Source organism: Chrysochloris asiatica, unplaced genomic scaffold (genome assembly GCF_000296735.1).
Source record: "Chrysochloris asiatica unplaced genomic scaffold, ChrAsi1.0 scaffold00176, whole genome shotgun sequence".
Taxonomy (NCBI): domain Eukaryota; kingdom Metazoa; phylum Chordata; class Mammalia; order Afrosoricida; family Chrysochloridae; genus Chrysochloris; species Chrysochloris asiatica.
The window spans coordinates 4,839,367-4,845,630 of NW_006408694.1; the positions used below are offsets into that span (position 1 = coordinate 4,839,367).

The following is a 6,264-nucleotide window of genomic DNA, read 5'->3' on the forward strand; positions in this document are numbered from 1 at the left end:
AAGGGAGAATAGCAGAGAGTGGGACCCTACCCAGAGAAGCAGTGATGCCTGAAATAGAGGCAGAGATGATGACGTGGAGAGATGGAGCAGCTGGGGACTTTAGATCCAGAAAGGGAGAGGGGCTGTGTGCTGAAAACCGAGGGGGGCGGGGGAAGGGTAGGCTTGCAGGGTATACCTGTTGGTTGGAATTGTAACCATGGCAATGAGACGATATACAATAGCTACACAAATATACATTGGCTATACAATAGAATGAATATAAAACTAATGTTCACCCATGAAAACTATCACATAATTCACAATAAAACGTTTTGTTTTTTTTTTAAGAATTGATGGTACTGAAGGAATAAATTCAAGCTGAACTGAAATCAATGGTGAAAATCAAGATTCTAGGAATTCACAGATTTCCAGTTGGGATGTTTAAACAAATGAATGCAACACTCAGAGCACTCACTTTTCCATACCAAGATATTTGGGAAACAGATACCTGACCAACCAATTCAAATAGATCCATATTGGTGTCCATCCCATAAAAGAGGTGCTTCAACAGAATGTTGAAATTTATATCAAAATATTACATGCAAGTAAAATAATAATTCAAAAAACAATTACAAACTGTACATTAAAAGGAAACTGCCAGAAATACAAGTCAGATTCAGAAGATGTAGAACAAAGTAGATCATTGTTGATGTCATACGGATCTATTCTGAAAGTAGAGAAAGATGTTTACCTGAGTTTTGTTGAATATGCAAAGACACTTGACTAGACAACAGCGGATAAAATTAAGAATAACAATGTACAGAATGGAAATTCCTGAACAATCAATTGTGTTGATGAGGAACCTGTACATAGATGAATAGGCAGTTCTAACAGAACAAGAGTTGCTAAGTGATTCACAATCAGGAAAGGTGTTCATCAGGATTGAATGCTTTCACTATACCTATTCAGCCTGTATATTGAACAAATAATCTGAGAAGCTAGACTATATGAAGAATAATATGGCATCAGAATTGGAGGAAAATTCATTAACAAATATGATATGCAGATAATACAACCTTGCTTGTTGAAAGTGAAAAAGAATTGAATCATGTACTGATGAAGGTCAAATACTACAGCTTTCATTATGGATTACACCTCAACATAAAGAAAACCAAAATCCTCACAAAAGTCAACATCATGCTAGATGAAGAAAAGATTGAATCTGTCAAGGATTTCATTATACTTGGATCCAAATCAACTTCCATGAAAGCAGCAGTCAAGAAATCAAATTATATAGACTCCCATCACCTGAAGATGAGAGAGAGATGAGGAAGGGCTGGTTGGTCCAAAGTATGGTGAGACTGAGGACTCCTGAACCCACAAACAAGGACATAGCCACGGAGGACTGGAGCCAAGAGTGAAGCATCTAGCTGATACGAAGTGAGAAAAGATGCACAAAAATGCTCTAACTTGCAGATAGTACCCATTTGATGGTTTGATGATCAGAACTTGACTAGGAAGTTAAAAACTTTTTGATAAAGGAAACAAGTATAAATTGATACAATTTGATGAACTTGACCTATACTTATGGATGTAGTAGCTCAAAATACCAAGCCAGTGTTTCATTCTGTCATACATAGTGTCGTTTTGAGTCAGAACCAACTCAATGGCACCAAGCAATAACAATTAATATAAAATTTTCTCAACAATAAGAAACTTTTAATATGAAGGATATTAATTGCAACAGTCAACAACTTAGATTCAGAAGCCAAAAAGGTATCCTTGTTATTCTGAATATAAATTCTTACCTGACGTATGTTTAAAGACACATCCACCAAGTGTCCTGAGCCTCCCTGTGCTTTATTGTTGAGTATGTGAAGAAAATAAGGCCCTGTATGTTGAACCAAAGTTCTTGAGGAAGGGTAATGTTCCTTTGGATCAAAGAGCACGTTCCCAAAACTCAGAGTTCCTCTCCTATAACACAACTTATTTTGCATGTAGCCCTCCAACTAGGTTGTTTGCCCCTTGAGAAGGCATGGGAACCTATGCAAAGCATGCAAATTACTGTATAATATAGTCCTTCCTCTCTGGCCCATGAGTTTTATGGTTCTGTAAGTATTCATGAAACAGTAGCAGGCTAACTTATTAGCCAAAATCCAACTGCAGACCTGACAATATCTAATACAGGTCATCTCTAATTTATGACATATTAGAGTTACAATAAACTGCATTTAAAACTGTCTGTTGCTTATGTGTGTGCATGCATCTTATCATCAACACTATATACTACATACACTGTTGTATCATATAATTTGCTGATGTTATCATTATCAGAAGTCCACTTGCTGCTGTTCAAAAATTGAATTTATTAAGATACTGATAATAAAAGACAATAATAATGGAAACTCAAAAAAAATGGTATTCAACTTATGTCAGAATCTACTTAAGATGGAGTTGTCAGAACTGAACCCCCTTGTAAATTGGGGACCACCTGTAGTTTGTATAGGCATTTTCTGATCCCTTAATATTAAAGATAAAATTTATAGGCTCCATAGTCATAACTTCAGTGCAATTCATAGGACTGGGCCATTTCTAAGTCTTCAGAAATTATAGCTCTCTTGAAGACACTTAACAATAACAATAAGGGTAATGGAAATGTTTTAAGAGCTATCACCATAAAGCTGCTTAATTTTCAGCATCTATTAAAACATGATTGCATTTTATGTTAACTATTATAATCTTTTGTTCTGTTTAAATATCCAGAAAGAGTATTTATAGCTTAATCTTCTTGCTCATTTTCATCAAAAGGGCATTTGTAAAGCACAATGGTAATTTTTTTCTATCGAGGGTTACCACTCATGTTTCAGAAGTGGCTGACACCTATCATACCTCTTTCTATCCATTCACTACACAAACTTTTATCAAAAGCCTGTTCAAAAGGCATAGTGCTGAGTGTAATGGGAATCATGGAGATGTCTAAGACAAAGTCTCTGCAGTACCTATTATCCACACATCTGTGTGATGCTTGAATTGGAATGAAAAGTATCTAGTGATGGGAAGAATGGGACAAAGGCTCAAGCATGAGATACTATCATGCTAAACTAGTAAATGCAGAAAGAGAGAGTTCCTTTAAGGAAAAGGATGATGATGGTGTTAAGGTCTAAAACGGGGTGTTTTGAATGCTGAAGTCCCTGAATAAGATAAGATTAAGCACTGACTGACTACTAACTGAAAAGCTGAGGGTTTGAATACATGCAGAGATACCTAAGAAGAAAACTCTGGGCATCTGCATCCAAAAGACTTCAGTCATTGAAAATCCACGGGAACACAGTTCTACTCTGATACAAATTATAAATGAGGTCAGTATACGTCAAAATCAAATTGCTGACAACTAATTTACTGTTTTAAAATACTGATGATACCAGTGGTCCAAATAGAGATTTTTGAAAGAGAAATTACCATTTACATGGCAAGGAAAAAGAATTGTGTTTTCTGTTTTATACATCTACAGAAGTGACAAGTTGCCTGTGAATGCAGAGAAAACTCCAGAGAGGGTTCAGGTCATAGGGACAGCTCTGTGAGGGACACCAGTATAGGTCATTCTGAACATTGTGAGGAGAAGCATCTTTCCCCACAGTGGACATTGGAAAGAAGTGCAGTAGGAAAAGAGAAAATCATGAAGCAATTCCATCTGGGGTGTCACATGAGACAAGGTTACTGAAGGACAAATAGAAGGAACAATGTGAATGAAGCAAAGAACTGACACAGTACAAGAAGTTCAAAAACTAAAAGGGGAAGCTTCCAGAAGGAAGGCAGTCCAGCAGGTCCAAATACTGTAGAGATCATGAAGGTTGATTCCTGAAAAAGACCCTGGGCTAAGTGAGTATGTCTTTGGTGACTTGAGAGAGTCAACGCTGAAAATGGAACCAGGAGTGCATTGGCCCAGTGATTAGGGAAGTTAAAGCTTACCGGTATCTGGTTATTCTGAACTCCAAAATGGCCTCCTGGTTGCTCTTCCTTTTAATCCTTTTGCTACCAAATTATTTTTTGTTTGTAAATATTATGGGGTTTTTTTTGTTGTTGTTGTTGTTAATGTAATACATGGTGAACTACTGAGTGCTTTAAATAAATTTTTGTTAGGTATGATGGATTTTGATAAATATTTTGCAGGGCACATATGTACAGATGAGGTGTGAAAAAAATTCACTTGAATATTACTAAACCTGAATACTGCCCCTTCCCAATCAGACAAAGGAAATAATAGTAAATTCACTTACAAGCCTCATTTTCCTGGATAGAAGCCAAAAGAGACAAAAAGTTTACATCATTCCTCCAAAATTTACCATCTCAGAAAACAATCTCTCAACGTATCAATATGCTGCTGACCAAGTTCCTCCTATTTAAAGCAATTACATAAATCCCTATCTCAATGTGTTTGCATACTGTGGGCATAGGGCTTAGGCCTCCCAGGAAACCCAGAGGAAGAAAATATAAGTAGCAAGATATTCTTAAGCTTTTCTTTCACATTGTCGCTGTAGAAGTGAATGGGATTTCAATTCAGGATATCTGAGACCAGTCATTGATTCCTAAAATGGTTCCGAGATGAATAATTTGAAAAAATTCCAGGTACAAATTATTTGAAGTATATTCTTCAGATTGTCCATGTTTAATTGGAGATGAAAGCAGCATAACTAAAAAAGAACACTGTGACAGAACTATCTTGAAGAGCTCTGGAGATACTAAGATGACCTAGGTTGGTGGGACATTGAATCAAAGACAACATGTAAAGTTCCTTAAATAAAGTTTATTAACATTAACTATGAGACTTGTGAAATAAAACTTTTATCCTGAAGAGGGAAAAAATATGTAAGTAGTATTTATACAAAGTACCACAAATTAAGAAAGAGTTTTAATCCAGAACAATATTCCCTAGATGTCTAGAATACACCTGGTTTAAGATGCACAGACAACATCTCTCCCCTACTATGTATGTACTGTCTACCATTTCTATCCTCCTGAACTCTATACTCGGATTGCTGTAGTCATGTCTGTTGCTAAGGACTCTGTTGCCCATTTGCTACTACCACACACACACCAATCTATTCATGTCTGAGTGGATGTTCTCAGTAAACACTGAACTCTGTGAAAAAAATTCCTTGATAAAATGTCTCCCAACATACTTTACACCACAGCTGCCACTGGACCAGTACACCATTCAGTTACGTGAAATCCAAAACAGAGCTGCTCAAGGCCTCACTCCTGCTTCAGGAGACACTTTTATGACAGCAGCTTATTCAGTTTGTTCTAATAGACCCCACTTCTCCTCCCCTGGATTTCAGTATGCGCACACTGGAGGTCGGTAATGGTACTAAGAGAATGTGGTGAAAATTCAGAATTGATCTATATACTCCCAAGTCTATGTGCTCTGCTTCCACTCCACTTAGAGTAAGAACCTTCTCAGGACCTGATCTATCAGCGAGACAACTGTATTCTCATTAGTCAACTGAACTGTCTCCACCAAACCAAAACTAAACACACTTCCCCAAAATGTTTGAATTCTGAGCTGGCCTTTATATCTCTCTACATAGAATAAATATATGCTCAGGGAAATAATATGAGGACGATTATTAGAAGGAAATTTTTTTCTTAAAAGTTTTTTAAAGTTACTAAAAATATTTATGTTAATATGAATTTTGCGTGATACGATTTAAAAGATGTATCCAATGTTGAGTCCATTGGCCCCTATACCCCTCCCAAACATATTATTTATTTGACATTGAATGAGAAGAAAACAGAAAGCTTTGTTTTCTAACTAAATGTACTGAATATATTGCCAGATGCAGATAAATATCCAAGATCATTTGTTAAATATGAGGACACTAACGCTTAAGTGAAGAAAGCTTTTTATTCCAGTTCAGTGTTGATATCCTGACCCTTTTCCTGTCCAAGAGAAAGCCACCTCCTTTAGACTTTTTCCCATCAGAGCACTGAGGTTCCTGTCAAGCCACTGTAGTGCTTAGATTTGTGTTTTTTTCCTATAACAGAATAATCTTTTCATCACACATTTGTATCAGTTTTTGCATCTGTGGCTTTTGCAACAAACAAAAGGATTGAAAGTTGAGTTATTTCCTTTGTAAAAACGCAGCAGCTGAAATATATACACTAACAGCAGGATGATCTAATACAAAAGAAATGTCACTGCACTGTAGATATTCTTAGCAAGTATACACTTTGTCAGGCTTCTAGTTGTTTTTACGTGCTGTCGCGTCAACTCCAATTCATAGT

The 6,264-nt window shown here is 36.5% G+C and overlaps 1 pseudogene; it reads right to left on the minus strand.

Moving 5' to 3' along the window:
- The window catches only part of LOC102814752, a 5,939-nt pseudogene extending 3,963 nt beyond the window's left edge, over positions 1-1,976 (minus strand).
- Between the last annotated feature and the right edge of the window lie 4,288 nt (positions 1,977-6,264).